At 35.8% G+C, this 22,707-nt stretch overlaps 1 long non-coding RNA gene across 1 annotated transcript; it reads left to right on the forward strand.

Moving 5' to 3' along the window:
• Window positions 1–1,319: 1,319 nt before the first annotated feature.
• LOC107827862 (uncharacterized) lies at window positions 1,320–5,997 on the forward strand. The gene is made up of 3 exons (XR_001657631.2): window positions 1,320–1,505; window positions 3,571–3,648; window positions 5,773–5,997. It is a non-coding gene; the product is annotated as an uncharacterized LOC107827862 (long non-coding RNA).
• The last annotated feature ends 16,710 nt before the right edge of the window (window positions 5,998–22,707 follow it).

Below are 22,707 nucleotides of genomic sequence, written 5' to 3' on the forward strand. Positions count from 1 at the left end.
TTTGAAATATTGGGCATCTTAAATTTCTTTGGAATTGGTAAAGGAGCGACACTTGGCTTCCAAAGTTGTTGAGAGTATTTATCTATATCTATTCCCTTGATTACAGGTGGCACTCCTAGTATTTGTTCTATGCGATCACTCTGCTCCTTGAGCTGTTTCTGCAAGGTTAGTACTAAATTCTTTAAATCAGAATTGACTGGGTTACCTAAGCCTCCATCACGAGATTCACTAGGAGTTCCTCCACTGCCTGAGTTATCGAGTCCTGAGCGAGGATTTTCCACGGTGTTGTTGTTTGGAGTTGGTGTTGGCGGTTAGCAAAAGCTTGAAGAGTGTTACTAACCTGTTGGGCGATTAATTTCTTCAAAGCTTCATCAATAGCTTGGTTATTCTTGAACTGATCATTCATATTTGATTCAGATCCGTCAGGAGTCCCCTCTCGGGATTGTCGAGGAGAGTTTCATGGCGATAGAACTGGAGTTCCATCACCTTGTTGATTCTCCTGTAGTTGTTGATTTTTTTGGTGTTGTAAATCTTGTTGGTTGTTGTCGTTGACAGTTGACATGATTGTTTTGACAAGAAAGTTGATTTGGAAAGTAAACGATTATCAGATTCCCGGTAACGGAACCAATTTGTTTAACCAAAAAATAAAAATTTCGGTCAAAGCTTAATTTTAGAAGAACTCGACTTACTGATAATCAAATAAGGAACAAATAAGAAGAATTGACTTAAACAATAGCTGAGTAAGTAAAAGAAAGCAAAGTAAATCAGTGTATTCCAATAATATTTTGTGTCCCTACAAAATATTTATTTCTCTCCTTTTATAGCTATTTCTAAGTAATATGTTTATTTTCTCTCTCAACAGAGTCATTATGAGCAATTAATGGCTTTAATGTAACGTTATAATTGGCAATCGTAACTATTTCGTAAAAATTCTATAACGTTTTCCATCATTGATGCTCATTAATTACAGATAATACATATCTGTACTTTTTGCTATCTAGGTTCATTCCTCCGATGTCTCTTCAAATTACAAGAGGCACTACAAGAAATTTGATTTTTAACGACCATTTCTTAACGAAGGGACATAAAACCGGTCGTTATAAGTATATTTATATCAACAAAAAATTTTTCGGTCGTTAAAACTAATTTTTTGCTCAATATTAACGAGGGGATGATATTCGGCCATTATAATATAACAGAACTGGTCGTTAAATAATTATTAAGTAATGAAAAAGTGAAAAAAGTGGCACTAACTTTTCCCACTTTTTTCCCAGCCTAGATTCTGCCAAATCTCCCACCCCATGCCCCCCCCCCCCAGAAAAGGAAAAAGCCCCAAACTTCGAATTAAACAGTTCAATCGTATAAACCTAATAAGTCCCAAACTTCTCTAACAATTAGTAAACCTTGGTTGAACGGAATTAATAAAGCGAATTAGCGAACGAATTGAAGTTGCTCGTCACCTCCATTGATAACAACTACTAATCTTTGAGATTCTTCTCATCATGGTAAGGTTCAAAATTTTACCCTTTTCTATTTGAATTGAGTAATAATTTTTCTAGAAAAGGCATCTATTGAGCAATATATGTTTTGAATGAGCAACTGCTATCTATCCTATCACGATTAAATCATCTTCTCTAATAGTTTATTCTCAATATCAATTTCGTACTATCAGTTTCACTGAGTGCCAAGTATAACTGTCGAATCGGTCCTCCTAAAATCGAAGTTGATAATTTTTAGTTGTTGTATAACTATAGGGTTGTCATTAGGTTTAGTATATTGTGCAGCAGATTGTGCTGGAACTTTCCTACTTGTACTCTATCTTGTGCTTGATCATCTGTAATATGTTGTGACTGCCCAGCTATTTCCTTTGCCTTAACACCTGCATCAGTTGCACTATCCAAATCTTTCACACCTTCAACACCTTGCCCCTGAATATGCACAATACTAGGTTTCAAACCTGTTGTTGTTTTAACTTCAAGTGCAGCAGTAGGTTTAACAACTGATGGTTTTTCAACCATTTCAAGTGCAGCAGCATTAGCTTGATCACTTTTGGAAGCTTAATTGGTAATCTGATTGAGTATATATTTATTAACAGAGCTAGTACTTGATCTATCTGTTTTAGCCTATGTGCACTTATTTGTTATGTTGATGTGTGTACTTGTTTAACCATCAGTATACTGAGGATAGTGAACTATTGGATTATATGTCTCACTCTGAAAATGAATCCAAGAGGAGCAGTGCGGATGATGTAACTTAACAAAAATTGAAATAATTCAGTTTAACTAATTGCTTAAACATTGTTTAACCTAATTAAATTTGGAAATGTGTATAGTCAAAGTGGTTCTAAGCTCACAAGAACATTCCTTGAAACTCATGACAAATCTTCAGAGGTGAAATTTCTATTATAATTCCATATTGTACCATACATTTATATCCCATTAAAGTAAATAATATATGTTTGTGTCTTTGTTTACTTATGTCATAATGATAGTCAATAATATATTTGTGTACTATTATTTTGTGGAAGTTCAAATTTTCTATGTATTCTATACCTGTGTGCATTTATGCATGTTATTATTTGCTGATATCTAGTGCTTATGAGACATATTCATTGTCACTTATTTGTACTATTTGACTATTTGTGAATCATCATTCCCTTAGCAGACGCATTCATGTTGTTGGAGGTGTCTAAAGATGACATAATCTACCACGGTTTCTTGTGTCTTTGAGATGTTTTTGAATGACCTAATGATATCATAACATATGTTATCTAGAGAAGTGGTGTAAATACATTAGGATGTAGTGACATTTACTGAAAATAACTTGAGTTCATTGTAGTATCTATGATATGTTACCAACAAACTTACAATCTTTATTATCGGAACCAGTAGCATCCCAGAAAAGTTCTCCTGAAAATACTGTTGGAGCTAAACTTCTAATCTCAATTTGGATGACATTGAGCTACAAACTGCTGGTTTGGTATTTGTTATTCAAGTTTGTCTTGACGATCTTTCTCTGAGTGATTATTAATCATTTGGCATAGACATACTCTAGAAATATTTGGTTTTTTTATCAGAGATTACCCTTTAACTAGGTAAAAAGTTTGTTACCTTGGAATTTCACCCTATATTAGAATCTTTAATTTATTATGAAATATATCAAGTTTCTTTCTTCTAGTGGTGAGTTTTGCTGCAGACTTTATCTTGATATCTAGTTGATCAAATTAAGGGAACATCATTCTTTTCGTGATTAGTTCTCCATTCCTCTCCTCATTCTCTTAGTCCGAGCATAATTGTCTTGTCATCCTAATTCACATAAGATGCTCGCTAGTTATATTACATCAGTATTTAGTAGCAATCTAAAGAGAAGTTTGATCTGTTCTTATCCCCTAAATTGTTTGCTAATGGCTTTTTCTGCGTACGCATTTGCAGCTACTCTTAGATCCTTCAAACGTTTCATGCTTGTTGCAGTTAATTTGTTTGTTTTAAGCATGTTTGAAAGGAGATCTTGGCCAGCTTCCTTACCTTACAGTTCCGCATCAACATGATTAATTTGGATGTATGTTTTCAGGCAAAATCAGTTATTTACAGATTGACGGAGGAGAAAACTGCTTTTCTACATTACAGCAACAGACTTTGCCAAGAATTGGTATGAATAGCATTACTTTCTTTTTCTCATTCTTGTGCCTTCTAAAACCCCCGTACTTGTAGAAAGACCACGGAATTTGCTATATCTATGAGCAGTTTCATATGCAAGTCTTTCTGCCTGCCATTATTTATATCCTCCTTTCACCTGAATAGTCATTCATTCTAATGGTTTAAGTGAGAGCCAGCTGAACTTTCATACACAAACAACTATGCCTCGATCTCAAGCAAGTTGGGGCATTTTGTATCGTGAAAATTCATCATAAATTGAATAATTTTATGCTGGTCGTCAACCTATTGCAACCATCCTCTTTTATTCGTGTTGTTTGCTAAACTTGCATAAACAAACTATTACTCTACTTTGTATAATTTTGATTAGAGTGGTTGTATCTTTTAGTTACAATGACTAACTTCTGAAACAATGATGTTTAGCTCTTCTAGTGCTTCTGCTTGTTGTTCCTTTTTTAGGAACACAGACATGCTTTAGAAAATAAGTAGATTTATTTGTTAGAATTCAAATGTTTAGAAATCTTGAGCTAAGGATCTATCGGAAACAGCCTTTCTACCTTCACAAGGTTAGGGTAAGGTCTGCGTACACATTACCATCCCCAGACCTCACTTGTTGGATTACACTGAGCTTGTTGTTGTTGTTGTTGTATAGGCTTTCTTAATTTTTTTCACCTAATCTGTTGTACAATACTACTATTTATTGCAACTCCAAAGATCTATATTTAAGGCAAGAATATTGTGTAAGAAAGAGGGATGTCTCTAGGAAGTTTGTGTGATTTTGTAAAGCTGATCCCACATCCTTGTAGATCGTCGCCAAGGCTGTAGCAGTAGGGATGTCTCTAGGAAGTTTGGATTTGACAGGAATTTTCTGTTGATCATCACTCATCTGCACAGTATTCCAATAGTTCATTAGGTTTAGTAGATTGTGCAGCAGATTGTGCCACAATAACGTTTAAGTTTTGGTCGATTCCTGAAAGCAATCTGCTAGCTTATAAGTAATATATATACTATTTTATTGATGTTGCATCTTTTTTTAAAGAAACCGGAACTGGGTATTAAACTCTACAAGTTCTCTTTCCAATTACAAGTGATAATAACTAGATAAGTAGCAAATTATGGTAGTTGTTTGTGTTGTTGATTTCCTTATATCAGTTTATTGAAACAGTGAATCATTTTGTTAAATATTCTTACAACCAAGGTCTTTCAATTGCGTTTTATAAATCCTATTGCATTTTAATTATGCCATTTCTCGACACAATTTGTCTCTTGGATTCTACTTCGGTGTATTATTGATGCAAATGCTATTGGCAATGACCTCTTAAAATGATTTTCTGGAATTCATTTATTCGAACTCTCATTTTTCCCCTTTTTGGTTTTTTAAGTTGTGAAATGTGAAAGAAGACGCCGAAGATTCATGTGCAACCAGTAAAGTTGTTAAGACAATATGAAGTAGAGCTGCTTAAAACTCTATTCGTAGCATCACAACTAAACAAAAGTGTATATGTTAATTATACCAATCTGAAAACTACTTGTATGAGGAGAATGGCAATGAAACAAATGTGAAAATCTTCATGTTTTCTTGAGAAGAATATATATGGCAGATGGTTTCTTGGTTTAGAATTATATGACTGAAATGAGGAGGGGTTGGCCTTTTTATAGGCATTCAAGTACAGTTTGGCAAGACATTTATTGAGCCTTTTGAAAATTGATCACATAAAGATATTATAATTACAAAATCACAGGCAATTGGAGTTGAGTGCTTTTTCTTGGAAAACTTTTTTGATGATCTAATTTTCAACTCTTGTTTGGAAGTTTTCTCTGACTTTAGGTATAGCTTTTAGCTTTAGTGTGAGCTACACAGCTGTGGATTCCTTTGCTGGATTGAAAATAAATTGTCCCCTTAACAAAAAGGAAAGCTAGATCATAGGGAAGCAGGCTAGCTGGGAAAGAGAAATTGTACAGTTTGCTAGTTAGCATATTGATGTATCTTCTTTAATTCTTTTTGTTATCACTGCTTCGTGGATTTATACTTAGATGCTTAATTGACTTGAGCACATATTACTATGTTGTAATTTTACACAAATTTTGTACAATCTACTTAAATATCTTCACTCCACAGGATGCTTGGAGGACAACACTTCTTCGAAGAGTGAAGGAAACATTGAAGGCTAAGGGGCTCGAGGAAGATGATCTATCTTAATTTGTTCCCCTTTGACCTATTGTAAACTACTAGTACATCCTTTATGTGATTTTATTTGTACTGCTTTCAAATATGATACTTTAGTTCTTTGTATTAACAAGATATCAAGTATTTGGTTTATTTTCCAGTGTTGTTGAGCGTGTATGAAAGCATATAAATAATTATTACTATTCACGTAATTTAAATTTTTATTATATTTATTACATTTTCATATTAGCAAAGAAAAATGTGGTCATTAAAACTCTTTAACGACATGTTTCTCAAATAGATAAATGACTATTAACGAAGAGAATTTTTGTTGTTAAAAGTAATTATAGAATTAACGAAGGGAATATCGGTCGCTAAAAATACTTGAATTGACTTAATACATTGTTGTCGTTAAAGACTTTTAATGACCAGATAACAAATTAGTGAAGGGAAAATCCTGTCGCTAATATGCATATTTAACGACCAACAGTTATGACGTCACTAAAGATCCTTTAACGACCAGATTGTAAACCGGTCGTTAACTTTTAACGTCGGGACCTTTAACGACCGGTGATGACCGGATTTTTTCCGGTCGTTAATAACTTATAACGACCGGAATTGGACTTTTAACGACCAGATTTCCCCTCGCTAAAGCCCCATTTTCTTGTAGTGAGGTCCGAGTAACCGTTCTTTCCTGTTTTCTTGAATCTTTGCTCGTACCTATTAAGGCGCGTGTCTCTTCGAATATTCCATGCCAACTGTCACTCTTTCATTGATTCACGTGTCTTGACATGTCAGCACATAATTAATTCCATGCGTTAACTTGATTTTTCCTAATACAACAACCAGGTCAACCAACTCAATGTAAGGTCACTATATAATTAAGTTAAATCCATTTATCATATCTCATTTTCGTTATAGTAATAGAGTAATAGTATGTTTAGTTATAATTAAGGTAACCGAATTTCATCAAGCATTTACTAAGATTTAAATGTCTGACGCGATCGAGCAGACTTTTGAGGCAAAGAAGTCCTACAAATCTAGTTTCATTAGAATTTGTGCTGCTTTCAATTAAACGAAAAGAAACAATCATAATTAGTAGACCCAAAAATTAATTTATACTATCATACAATGAACAGTAAGAAATTAAAATGTAGGGCTGAGAACATGATGCTCTCATAAAGTGGAAACAAATGATCGTAAAATGCTAAGTACTACGTAGCTAGTACGTGGTCAGATATTCTTCACAAAAGGTTGGCACATATAGGGCTCCCTCTTTAAAGCTGGAAGACAACTCCTGAATCTTGATGACTCCTAAAATTAATGGGAAATGTCACGATCCAAAATTCTTCCGAATGAGTCGTAATGGCACATAATATTTAAAATTAGGTAAGCCTAATGCATGTCGAAATGATAACAGGTCTTACTAAACAACTATTAATCATGAACCAGAAATTATAAATAAACCAATAGTCTCGACATAATACAATATCCCAAAATCGGTAGTATAAATCATAAACTAGGAGTAATTATACATAAAAAATACATTATTGTTCCGAAATAGAAGGAAACAATGAAAATAAGTACATTAGAGGGTGACGAGGCCAGGTCAAGACACCCACTGAACATGTAAACCTGTGCGGGATATGACACAAAGCTAACAAGGAAGGAATATCAAAGTAATGCCAACAGACAAAAATCAGATTACATACGGTAGTAACGATAAGGGAAACATAAATGACAACGAGAAATAACCAAGTAATTAAGAAACAACATAGTTGGGGTATGGATTAAGTATAAATGTGCTCAAGTAGGAAAGCGATTTCAACTCAACCAATCAAGTCGTTTCTAGCACACAATTTCAACCATCTCACTTCTTGTAATCTCATATCGTAAATCACAACTTCCAAACCTTTAACGCACATGGCACCTTGTGCCCACATCTTTTTATTTCACTTAGCACGGCAAAATTCACGTGCTACTCGGTACATAATATCCGTGTCAAATGCTAATTAGGATGTTCAAGGGATTTTATTTATATATCATAAAGTAAAACTACAGTTTCTACACCAAGTAGGAAATCAATGAGAAAGATGAGTTTGTTTTAGAAATCATTTGGATGAAGAGAAATAATATTTCAAATAAAATACAACATCAAATAAACTATTGAATTTAACATAGAATTTATTAAATTAAAATATAATAACAATTCTTTTTTAAGTAGAATAAAAACCTCAAACATGTTAAGGAGATTAAGCTTAGAAATCAATTGAAATAAAATATGATAACTATTAGAAATGGTAAATACCGAAATGTACGACGAGTATTAACTTAAAGTCACACAATGTAGTATGAAATTAATTCTTTTATTTAGAATTATTATATTACTAACAACTCAACAGGACAGGAGGTAATGACTCAACGTAGTAAATTCACTTTGAAAATCAATTCACCAGAATAATAGTATTAGGAAAAGAGCTCAGGAAATGATGGCAAGGCACTAAGTAAAAGACAATAACTTAATCCTCAGAAAACAGTGAAAATTGAAAATACAAATTCTCAGAGTCTCGTACGAAAGAACTAAAGCCAGTATAATAAAACAGGGAATATAAACACAAATTATGTTGCGACGTGCAACCCGATCCCACCATATAATATCAATATCATAATTCACCCTTATTCCACCATAACAGTCCACCCTTATTTCACCTGTTGTGGTGTGTAACCCGATCCCACTTGTACAATAATAATATCACAATATAAATATCCTCCCTTATTCCATCACCTTCCTTATTCCACCAGTTGCGGCGGGCAACCCAATCCCCCATACAATAATGTAAATGAACAGCAACAATTCAATAACTCCATTTACAAGAATTTTTACAATCAAGGGTATCACATGGCAACAAACGAACCACGTAAAAACCGAAGGAATACAACAACCTTTACAAAAATGACCAGACAGGTAAAGTACGTAATATCTAAGTATGCAATCACAACAATTAGGACATGCAGCAGATAAGCACAAGGTCATATAAGAAACTCAACAATTAAGAGGTAACAAGACAATAAGGAAGGCAATAACTTCAATTAAGGCATATAAGGGCCAAATAACGAGTAAGGAGTATAGTCGATTCTAACAACGTCAAATAGAGCATGTAAGAGTAGACTAACAACAAGATATCACATGTTATGACAATTCAATTAAAGGTATGAAAAGACACTAGACAATCTAAACAGGTCAAATATCACATAAAGACCGTGTACCCACTCGTCACCTTATGTACACGACTTTCACATAACAAGATAGAACAATCTACTCAATTCCTAAGAGGTAGTTTTACCCACACAATGTTAGGCAAGACACTTACTTCAATTCGGCCAACTCAATACTCAATTTAGTTTTTCCTTTACCAATTCACCACCGCTCGGCTCAATCTAGCCAAAGACGACTTTAATACATCAAACAATGCAAGAGAAAATAATTTCAATTAATAAAGCTATGATCCTTATACAATTTGCAAAAAGTTAACAAAAGTCAACCCTCGGGCCGTACCTCGAAATCCAATAAAATTTACAAAACCCGAACACCTATTACGATACGAGTTCAACCATACCAAAATTATCAATTTCAGATACCATTCGTACCTCAAATCATCATATTACATTTTAAAATTTTACTTCAAAATCTCCATTTTTCCTCAACTCAAAACACTAATTTAATGATAAAAATAAAGATAGTATCATGGAATATAATAAATTCTAGGTGAAGAACACTTATTCAATTGATTTTCTTGAAAAACCCACGAAGAATCGCTCAAAACCGAGCTCTAAAACTCCAAAATGTTGAAAATAGGTAACCCTCGGAATAGAGTACTTTTATATTCTGCCCGGTGATTCTTCTTACGCGATTGCGGATCAATCCTCGCGATCGCGAAGAACAAATTATTTTCGAGCGAGAATAAAGCTTTGCGTTCGCGGCACAAACCTCACGAACGTGATGAACAATTACCAAAGGCTTCGCGAACGTGTGCAGATAATCGTGAATGTGATGAGTAAAAGTCCACCAGTTCCCAGCTCCACTATGCGAACGCGAACATACAGGTGCGAATGTGGACTGTGAACAGCTAAAGCTTCGCGAACGCGTGCCCAAGATTACGTCTGCGAAGAACAACATTCCTGAGCTCCATAGAAACCTTTCGTGATCGCATCATCATCTTTGTGATCCTGAAAAACAATAGGCACACCAGCAAACCAACAGTCCAAAACATAGAGAAATAACCATAGCCCATCGAAAACACACCTGGGGCCCCCGAAACCCCGTCAAAATATGCCAACAAGTTCGAAAACATAATGCGGACCTATTCGAGGCCTCAAATCATATCAAACAATGTCAAAGCTATGAATCATACCATGAATCGAACTCATGAACTTTCAAATCTTTCAACTTCTAAAACTCGCGCCGAAACCTATCTATTCCATCCAGAATGACGTCAGATTTTGTAGACAAGCCCCAAATGACATAACAGAGTTGTTCCAACTCTCAGAATCGCATTCTGACCCCGATATCACTAAAGTCAACTCTTGGTCAAACCTCTCAACCTTCCAAAACTTCAACTTTCCAATTTTTTGCCAAAAATGCTTCAAATTACCCTACGGACCTACAAATCCAAATTCGGACGCAAGCCTAAATCTAAAATCACCATCCAAGCCTATCGAAATCATCAAAACTCCAATACGTGGTCAAATACTCAAAAGTCAAACCTTGGTTGATTCTTTCAACTTCGAGTTCTCAAATGAGAGTAACTCATTAAAAATCCTTTCCGAACCTTTAGAAACTCGAACCAATGATGCACGCAAGTCATAATACACTATGTGAAGCTACTCGTGACCTCAAACTGCCAAACCTGACGAAATTGCTCAGAACAACCAGTCGGGTCGTTACGTGCTCCCCCACTTAAACATACGTTCATCCTCGAACGTACCCGGAGTCATTCCAAAACCATCAAACCACTGCATGAGCTCACCATACATACACCCGAGGGTGATTCCCCATCACCCAAACTAATGTAGGACTGACAACATAATTTAACTGAAGATCTCACTTCATCCTTAGTCCATAACCTTAAGACAGAACCTAAATCTCAACATCTGAAATTCATCATAGGACCCGAATCTCTCATCATCACACTGTATAAACCTGATCAAGCTGAATCGAGCCACACTCTAACCTGGAGTACATTCACATGATGTTTGACACTACTCAAATTCCCATAGCAATATCTTCTAACCATCATAGCTGCCCAAATAACATTCTGGATGCCGGCAGTACACTTCACATTGAATAGAACCTTGTTCCGGACCTCCACAATGTTGTCCAAGATGCAAAAAACATGCAGAAACTCATAACCGCCTATGAACTCAACAAGCCAAGCTGTTTTCTCGTCCGTTAAGGGCTATTGCCCAAATTTTAGCAGAAATAGCATCATACTTCCAAACACTTCTCACCCCCAATACGATAGTGCGAATCTCAGGTCTAAGAACCTCATCTCAGCTAATACAAGCAGCCCAACTAACTACTCATCATGGAACCACACGGATTCTCACATAACATGGTTTGTACACTAAACAGGCAATAACCTAGGCATGCAGTAAAAATATAAGGAAAGCAAGGTACAAGGATTATCTAACAAGTGCAACGGATATAATGACAAAGTACCGTTTCATCAACTTATCCCAAAGAGGGAAAACAAGATACCATATAAACACAAGGAAAAGGTATCCCACATAACATCTTTTGTGGCGTGCAGCCTGGTCCCAGATACTCATCGAGCCAAAGTACTCGAGTTTACTGATCACATGAATGCTGATATCAAGTACAATAGAGTGCACAAGTATAACTGTGGGAAATGAATAAAAATAATACAAAATAGAGGAAAGAAAGCACAACTAAAGTGTAATGAGCAACTAAACATCACGAGGGTCATCTTGCCTACATCGTCATAAGGCCTGAACGAAATTACAACATGCATAGAAAATAATCATACAACCTCACACCCATCACAGCATAAGAGACACACATAACATAGACCAGGGGTACAAATAATATCCATTATGCCCAGTAACATAACCGTGATAACAATCTCATAAGGGTGCCCCAACTCGATTTGATATAAAATACACATTCCCATTAAGCTTTTCAATAGCCCCCAACCCAAATCCTAATCATTCCCAGACAGGTAAATATCCTTCCCAAATTCCATAGCAATATATCGATAATGTATTCCATCAGTTATCCCATTCTCAACATTTCTGCATAATCTACAAACAAGGAATAGTCCACATATGTGGACATCCAACCCCAAAACCTCATGAGTACCAAAATTTCCATACCCGATCTCAACTACGCTAATCAAATGGCTGACACATCACTCATACCTCATCATCTTATGGAAACACCCATATATATTTTTCAAGCCACATAACAAAATATGAACCTCAGAATCCTCAAAACCCTACAATGACCATGCCACTAGCCAAGCATCTGCAATCCAAAACATATGGTGCCTTCCTGAAATACACGATCTTCACATATGATATCCAATAATGCCAACATTCGTTTAACTTCTGATATCCATCTCATAGAAAACCATAATGTACAACATATCCCTTATACCCGTAGTAGGCAACTAACTCAAGTCGTGGACAACACCATCAAGAACTCTCCGAGACCTGCCTGAATACAACTAAACCATCAGAACCGCATCTCCCCAACTCAACTAATTCACATAAAATGCCTAACCCAAGAGTACTACCACAAATGCCGGTAGGAATTCCCATTCAAAAAGGACCAATTACTTCCATTTCTACGTTGACCCAACACCATAGAGCTGACCCATTTCTTCGATACTCCTCGCCTTTCCTATGGGATAACACTTCTTCCTATCGATACACAACGACCCCAACCAAAGCTCAATGTAGAAAATCCTAGCATAAACTATGTAGCCTAGAAGCTCATAAACCACCGTATTTCCTCTGAAGCACCCTATAACTCCCCGACAGAGATTCCTACGCTGAATAGACCTTCTGTGAATTTGAAGTTGTTTCTCTAACCTTATTGATACTAAAGTTTAGATTCATACTGACGTAGAAGTACCGCAAGCCCCAACATCGTCCCATGCAAGATCTCAGATCTTAATCATATACAAATTTCGGAAGCCTTTCAATACCATATACACACACACACACACACACACACACACACGCACATACACACATACACACCTTCATGGTTCAAAGTGGAATCCCCCACTTGGCACGAAGCCATATGACACAACATCCAATGATCCATAAACTCATGACAGTCAAACTCGCTTCCTCCAGTGGCTTGAATGATAATATGTACCTTTCACTGAGTAGGAATCCCTTACGAACCACATAGCATCTAATACCACAAGTTATCCTCAATCAACATCCACACTCGTGACCCCACCACGATCGCGCTGACTAGTAAACCAATTAAACCTTCCCAAGCTCATACTTATCAACCAGATGTCGGAACTCACTGCACCTCCATGTGAACAACTGAATAATCTCCCAATACCTCTGCATCCTCAGTCTAGACGACACGTTAAGACAATGTTTGACCATCCCTAGATCTCGTGCAGTTCATCCACAGCATCACGAACTGCTGGCGCATAGCTGGTACTGAGTACGCAATATGATACACAAGTGGATGCAAAGGAACATTAGACATGTACTTCGAGCTGAATCAATATCTCACGATAAGGAATGAAAGAAATAGAATTTCCTAAGAGTTTCTGTAGCCTCTCGAAGATAAGTACAGACGTCTACATACCGATCTGCAAGACTACTAAATCTGCTTATGACTCGTAGCACCTATGAACCTAGAGCTCTGATACCAACTTGTCACAACCCAAAATCCCTCCGAATGAGTCGTGATGGCACCTAGTCTCTAAAACTAGGTAAACCTAACGCATGCCGAAATAACAACATGGCTTACTAAATAACTATTAATCATGAACCAAAAATTATAAATAAACTAATAGTCTCGACATGATACAATATCCCAAAACCGATAGTACAAGTCATAAGCCCTTCTAAGAGTAATTATACACAAAGAATACAACACTGTTCCAGAATAAAAAGAAAAAATGGAAATAAGTACATTAGAGTGTGACATCGGAGCCTGTGAAATGCCCGACAGATGTACCTTGAAGTCTCCAGCCACAACAAGTATAAGTCTCAAAACTGGCTCGATCCAAAGCACCTGGTTCTGCACAAAAAGATGTGCAAAAGTGTAACATAAGTACACCATGGTGGTGCACAATACGTATCAAGCCTAACCTCGGTAGAATAGTGATAAGTCCAAGTCAAGACACCCACTAAACATGTAAACCTGTGCAGGATGTGACACAAAGCTAATAAGGAAGGAATATCAAAGTAATGCCAATACCAGATAGAAATCAGATTACAAACGATAGTAACGATAAAGGAAACACAAATGGCAACGAAAAATAACCAAGTAATTAAGCAACAACAACTGGGGTACGGATGAAGTATAAATGTTCTCAAGTAGGGAAAGAGATGTCAACTCAACCAATCAAGTCATTTCTAGCACACAATTTCAACCATCCCACTTCTCGTAATCTCATATCGTAAGTCACAACTTCCAAACCTTTAACCCACATAACACCTTGTGCCCATGTCTTTCCATTTCACTTCGTACGTCACAATTCATGTGCTACTCAGTACATTATATCCGTGTCAAATGCTAATTAGGATGTTCAAGAGATTTTATTTATATATCATAAAGTAAAACTACAGTTTCTATACCAAGTAGGAAATCAATGAGAAAGATGACTTTATTTTAGAAATCATTTGGGTGAAGAGAAATAATGTTTCAAATAAAATACAACATCGAATAAACTATTGAATTTAATATAGAATTTATTAAATTAAAACATAATAACAATTCCTTTTTAAGTAGAATAAAAACCTCAGACGGGTTAGGGAGATTAAGTTGAGAAATCAATTGAAGTAAAATATGACAACTACTAGAAATGGTAAATACCGAAATGTATGGCGAGTTTTAACTTAAAAGTCACATAACGTAGTATGATATTAGTTCTTTTATTTAAAATCACTATATTACTAACAACTCAGCAGGACAGGAGGTAATGACTCAACGTAGTAAATTCACCTTGAAAATTAATTCACCAGAATAATAGTATTAGGAAAAGAGCTTAGAAAATGAAGGCAAGGCACTAAGTCAAAGACAATAACTCAATCCTCGAAAAATAATAAAAATCAGAAATACAAATTCTCAGAGTCTCGTATGAAGGAACTAAAGCCAGTACAATAAAACAGGGAATATAAACACAAATTATGTTGTGGTGCGCAACCCGATCCCACCATATAATATCAATATCATAATTCACCCTTATTCCATCATAACAGTCCCCCCTTATTTCACTTGTTGCGGCGTGCAACCTGATCCCACCATACAATAACAATATCACAATATAAATATCCTCCCTTGAGAAGGCGTATGACAAAGTCTCTAGGGACGTTCTTTGGAGATTCCTGGAGGTGAAAGGTGTACCGGTAGCTTATATTAGGGCGATAAAAGATACGTATGATGAATCTAAGACTCGGGTTAGGATAGTGGGAGGTGACTCAGAGCCTTTTTCGGCAGTTATGGGGTTACACCAAGGATCTGCGTTCAGCCCATTCTTATTTGCATTGGCGATGGACGCACTGACACCATATTCAAGGGGAGGTGCCTTGGTGTATGCTATTCGCTGATGATATAGTTTTGATTGATGAGACGCAAGGCGACGTTAACGAGAGACTGGAGGAATGGAGGAAGGCCCTGGAGTCTAAAGGTTTCAAGTTCAATAGGACCAAGACGAAATATTTGGAGTGTAATTTCAGCGACGTGTCTAGGGAAGTGGATATGGAAGTGAGTCTTGACTCACAAGTCATCCCTAAGAGAGAGAGTTTCAAGTACCTAGGGTATATTATCCAGGGATAAGGAGATTGACGAGGATGTCACGTACCGTGGGTGGGATGGATAAAATGGAGGTTAACGTCTGGAGTCTTGTCTGACAAGAATGTACCACCGAAACGTAAAGGTAAGTTCTACAGAGTGGTGGTTAGACCCGCCATGTTGTATAGGGCTGAGTGTTGGCCAGTCAAGATTTCACATATCCAGAAGATGAAAGTAACAGAAATGAGGATGATGAGATGGATGTGCGGGAACACTCGGATAGATAAGATTAGGAATGAGGATATTCGGGAGAGGGTGGGTGTGGCTCTCATGGATGACAAGATGCGGGAAGTGAGGCTTAGGTGGTTCGGGCACGTGCGGAGGAGGAGCCTATATGCTCCGGTTATGAGGTGTGAGTGCTTGGCTCTGGCAGTTACGAGAAGAGGTAGATGGCGACCTAAGAAATACTGGGGCGAGGTGATCAGACAAGACATGGTGCAGCTTCAAATTTTCGAGGTCATTGCCTTTGATAGGAAGGTGTGGAGGCCTAACATAAGGGTTGTAGGTTATGGGTAGTTGAGCGTTTCTCCTCGTTGATCCGACTAGTCTGATAGTATTTCATCTTGGACTACTAGCGGTTTTTGTTGTGTTTCAATTTATTTTTTGTTGTTGTTGTTGTTGCCTTTCACATTTTGGCATTTCCATTTATTTTTTGTATTTTACGATGCTGATACTATTTTTTTGGTTTCTGTTGTGGTTACGGATCTATTTTCTTTGAGCCAAAGGTCTCCCGGAAATAGCCTCTCTATCCATTCGGGGTGCGGGTAAGGTTTGCGTACATTTTACCCTCCCTAGACCCCACTAGTGGGATTCTACTAGGTTATTGTAGCAATATAAATATCCTCCCTTATTCCACCTATTGCGGCATGCAACCCAATCCCTCGTACAATAATATAAATCAACAGCAACAATTCAATAACTCCATTTACAAGAATTTCTACAATCAAGGGTATCAGTACATGGAAACAAAGGAACCACGTAAGAACCAAAGAAATACACTAACCTTTTACAAAAATGACCGGACAGGTAAAGTACATAATATCTAAGTATACAATCACAACAATTAGGACATGCAGCAGATAAGCACAAGGTCATAAAAGAAACTCAACAATTAAGAGGTAACAAGACAATAAGGAAGGCAATAACTTCAATTAAGGCATATAAGGGCCAAATAACAAGTAAGAAGTATAGTAGGTGTTAATAGCATCAAATAGAGCACGTAAGAGTAGACTAATAACAAGATATCACATGTTATGACAATTCAATTAAAGTCCTGAAAAGACAGTAGACAATCTAAACCGGTCAAATACCACATATAGACCGTGCACCCACTCGTCACCTTGCGTACACGACTTTCACATAACAAGATAGCACAATCTACTCAATTCCTAAGAGGTAGTTTCCTCAACACAATATTAGGCAAGAAACTTACTTCAATTCGACCAACTCAATACTTAGTTTAGTTTTTCCTTTACCAATTCACCACCGCTCAACTCAATCTAGCCAAAGACGACTTTAATACATCAAACAATGCAAGAGAAAACAATTTCAATTAACAAAGCTATGATCCTTATACGATTTGCAAAAAGTCAACAAAAGTCAAACCCCTGGGCCCACACGTCGAAACCCGATAAAATTTATAAAACCCAAATACCCATTACGATACGAGTTCAACCATACCAAAATTATCAATGTCCGATACCATTCGTCTCTCAAATTATTATTTTATATTTTGAAAATTTTCTTCAAAATCTCCATTTTTCCTCAACTCAATACACTAATTTAATGATAAATAAAGATAGGATCATGGAATATAATAAATTCTAGTGAAGAACACTTACCCAATTGATTTGCTTGAAAAACCCACAAAGAAATTCCCAAAACCGAGCTCTAGAACTCCAAAAATGTTGAAAATGGCTAACCCTCGGAATAGAGTACTTTTATATTCTACCCGGTGATTCCTCTTACGCGATCGCGGAACAATCCTCGCGATCGCAAAGAACAAATTGTTGCCCAGCGAGAATAAAGTTTTGCGTTCGCGGCACAAACCTTGCAAACGCGATGAACAATTACCAGAGGCTTTGCGAACGTGATGAGTAAAATTCCACCAGTTCCCAGCTCCACTATGCGAATGCGAACATACAGGTGCGAACGCGGACAATGAACAACTAAAGGTTTGCAAACACGTTCCCAAGATCACGTCCGTGAAGAACAAAACTCCTGAGCTCCACAAAAACCTTTTACGATCACATCATCATCTTCACTATTGCGGAGAACAATAGGCACACTAGCAAACCAACAGTCCAAAACATAGAGAAATAGCTCGTAGTCCATCTGAAACACACCTGAGGCCTTCGACACCCCGTCAAAACATGCCAACAAGTTCGAAAAAATAACACGGACCTGCTCGAGGCCTCAAATCATATCAAACAACGTCGAAACTACGAATCACACCATGAATCGAACTCATGAACTTTCAAATCTTTTAACTTCTAAAACTCACGCCGAAACATATCGAATCCATCCGAAATGACGTCAAATTTTACAGACAAGTCCCAAATGACATAACGGAGCTGTTACAACTCTCGGAATCGCATTCTGACCCCGATATCATTAAATTCAACTCTTGGTCAAACCTCTCAACCTTCCAAAACTTCAACTTTCCAATTTTCGCCAAAATGCTTTAAATTGTCCTACGGACCTCCAAATTTAAATTTGGATGCATGCCTTAGTCCAAAATCACCATTCGAGCCTATCGGAACTATCGAAACTCTAATTCGAGGTCAAATACTCAAAAGTCAAACCTTGGTCGATTCTTTCAACTTCGAGTTCTCAAATGAGACCATTCCCTAAAAATCCTTTCCGAACCTCTCAGAAACCCGAACCGATGATGCACGCAAGTCATAATACACTGTGTGAAGCTACTTGTGACCTCAAACTGCCAAACCTGATGAAATTGCTTAGAACAACCAGTCGGGTCGTTATTGAAAATTACCATTTATATCAATCCATAAGTTAATATAAAAATTAACCAATTAGCTATTTGTAACCAAAAAAAATAAAATATTTGCTTTTATTTGATTGGGTGTTATTGGAATAGATTAGATACATCTTAAAGAGTTTAAATCTCATATTTGCAATGATTTGATAGACCTTTGAGGTGGTTTAAATTGAAAATTTGAGGTGGATGAACATGGAAAAAGATTATATGTGTATCACATTGTGTATCATTTGTGTAATACATATGTATCATGTTTGTATTAGATGTGTATCACATGTATATCCATGTATCTAATATGTATCACATGCATATCCATGTATACTTGTGTGTGAGATACATGCGTGATTCATTTGTCGCAGAAGAACTTTTTGAACTCGATTTTAACTATGAATTTTGATATCAAAATCAGTCCAAATCACCTCCAGTCTTGCTCAAATTTTGTATATTGACTCATCTATATGTTCTCAGTGAATTTCAACCATACCCATTTTAAAAGGTCCCTTTTTGCTTGAAGTTTTAGAATCTATATATATGTGTGTGTGTGTGTGTGTTGTATTTCATCACCTTGTTTGTTATCTTATTCACGAAATTTTCTTTCTGTCTTGCGTCTAATATTGTTGATCACGCTTTAAAATATGGAAGAAAATCTTTGCGTGTGATTCTTGAAGAGAAAGAATTCTTATTTTTATTTGAATGTTTAATTTTGTATGTGATTAGCTAATTTTGGTAAGTCTATAATCAATAGCTAGAGGTTGGTAAGTTAGAACTTATTTGAAACATTTTTGTAAGATTCCCAAAGTTAATTAGTTATTAGAGAAGTATTCTGCGTCTGATTTAGTAATGCAAAAACATGAACATTAATGGGAGATATCATGTTATTGTTGGGCTACAAATTAGTATAAGTGCTTTTTATGTTGTTTGCTAAACCAAAGTGGGCTCTTAAAAAATGTCATTGGACTGTTCTAGACCCGGAAAATTGATACAAAAGGGATTTTTGGGGCTGCTCCTAGTCGAAGACGGTATTTTAAAAATGACTTCAGACCCGCATACAACTTTTTTAGGGATTTATTTACCGGATTATATTGTTCGTCGAAGTCTACCCGATTATCATGTTTTTGCTCTTCAGGATTTCTTTCCGTATTGGTGGAGTTGATGCTATTATTACTCTACATATCTATTAAGTTATTCATCGTAGTCTACCCGATTGTCATACTTCTGCTCTTCAAGAATTTCTCTACCGGGTCGATAGAGTTGATACTATATTTTCTCTACCTATCTGTTAAGTTTTTCATCGAAGTCTACCTGGTTGGTATACTTTTTCTAAGTTGTTTAACAAAATGTTCTTGGAATTTAAAATTTCAATTCCATTAAACCATATTAAATCTGCTCCAAATTATTTCAAATTTAAAATAAAATTTTTAAATACCAACACAAATAATTCTCAGTCACCGATTTAACAAGTAACACCAAACTAAAAAGAATCACTTTGTCTTCTTCAATATTTTCTAATGTCCAACAATAGAATCACCAAAATCTGTGTTTGAACTAAATATCTAAGCACAAATTATCATCATTAAAATGATTTTAACAATAATCGATTATTAATTTCTATTTTTCGCCATCAAATAAGAATTTAAGATTTAAAAATTAAAGAACTATGGTGTTCAAATAAAAAAGGGAGACATTATGCTACGACCGTAAAACGGGGACATTCCGCAAATACCAATCCCTTGGGGGGACAGGCCGTCCAAATATTTTGGACTTTGTCATTATACTAGAAATGACATTGGATGAACTCTTTTTAAACTACCGTTTATATTTTGACCCCTATAAGAAAAATTATTAAAAATAGCCATGAATAAGAGTTTTAAAGCACGCTCATGGCTAGCCGGAATTTTAAAGCACCAAAAATTATGATGATCATCAGAATTTTCAATGCACCAGAATTTCTGACGATCATCAGACTTTTCGGGTAGAATATTGAAAAAACCCAGTGATCCCGTCAGGAGATGATCATCATAATTGTTGAAATTCTGTTACGCATGCTTTAAAATTTTGACAATCAGAAAAAAATCTTGCCCAGCGTGTTTTAAAATTGTAATATGAATTTTACATAAACTTCTGTTTCTAGGGTCAAAAAAATCAATAATGACATAAACGTACCTATATTTTTGTCATTTACCAAAGAAACTAACGGGAAATATCATGTTATAAATTCCTGAGACCATCTGAAGCTTTCCTTAATTCAAAAGAAAAGACAAGATGCCTCTCAGAGAATATCTTGTCATTAAGAGGTCAAAATTTGAAGTATAGTACTATCGAGTTATTTCAACAATAAGTTTAAACTATCCAATTTGAGTTTCTCTAACCTTATAAACTAGGGATGATCTATTTAGGAAAAAGATAGTCGGATGCTAGAGTGCAATTTGACCTAAATCCTGAATATCCAAAGTATAATTGGTCGACCAGGGTTAAGTCAGATGCAGAAACACTCAATTGTTGTACACTCAACACTCAAGTGATGAGACTGGATTTAGTTTATATGTAAACCTATCCAATTTCAGTAATCTGAAATATACGATCTTTAGTATAACTCTGTTCTAGTGTACCTGAGCCCATTTAAAGGACCAAGTGCTCTTCCGAATTGAAATGAAAATTTTGGACAAACGTGGTATGCATACCAAGGACTCTGTCTTAACAAAGACCAAACACGCCAAAGAATCCTATGCAATATTATCGAGGGAATCCAAAATTATTGAGGTTAAAAGTGGGTTCCCAAATTAATATTTAGTGGATGCTGAATATCATTGCATTAACTACTCCTTTGTTATTTGACTTAGCGATCGAGGAGGGGTTTTCCCATATTAATAGTAAGAGAGATCAACGTGGGTTTGTGCTTCAAAGAAATGTCATCTAAAAGTTTAAACGGCGAGAACGCACTTTTATTTTATTATATGACTATGTCATCGACATGCCTCTTATCTGATTCTTTTTCATAAGTCAAACGCATGAAATTTCTTGTCGATAATGGTGCCGGTAAGACATCAATCCAAGAGCTTTGCCTACTCTAATATAATGTTGAATAGTGTTAACATTTACGTTTTTTCCTTTTGAATGCTTGAATTCGCGAACGGCTCAAGCACATGCGGGGCGTAAAGCCAAAATTTAATATGAGACCTAAATTTTAAAAAAAGAAGAAGTTATAAGCTATGTTTTTATATGAAGTGTGTTCTTCTAACTTTTTGAGATACAAAGTTGTCAATAATCTTTTTTATAATCGATTTTCTCTAATAATTCATTTTCAATTGATAATATAGCTAACTCATTTAATCTTTATTGAGATATTGTTGATCTTAGATAAGATTTTATAGAGCAATAGAAATATAGAACTATTGGAAACTTAAAAGTATTATTGAACACTTGAACTAATCAAATCTTGGAGAAAGAAAGTGAGTAATGAAATCATGGAGAAAGAATGTGAATAACAATATTAAAGAGAAATAAAGAAAATATATAGGGGTTTCTGAAATATGAAGAGATTGGGGATTGATTTGAACAAATCACGAAGGGAGAGTAAATTTTTTGACACGTTATCTAATGAAGGAGGAAAACGTACAAAATTAAAATGTTGGAAAAATTGTTCATCTACCCATTTTTAAGTAAGTCAAATTATTATTTTATTTATATATCTAAAGAGTTTATATTAATACTAGATGATGTAGCCGTGCGAAGCATGACCCAATTTTTGCTCTTTTTTCTTGTTTTTTTTCTTTTAATATTTTTTGATCTATTGCTAATTACACACTTTATTCGT

The sequence above is a fragment of the Nicotiana tabacum genome, chromosome 22 (assembly GCF_000715075.1).
Source record: "Nicotiana tabacum cultivar K326 chromosome 22, ASM71507v2, whole genome shotgun sequence".
Taxonomy (NCBI): Eukaryota; Viridiplantae; Streptophyta; class Magnoliopsida; order Solanales; family Solanaceae; genus Nicotiana; species Nicotiana tabacum.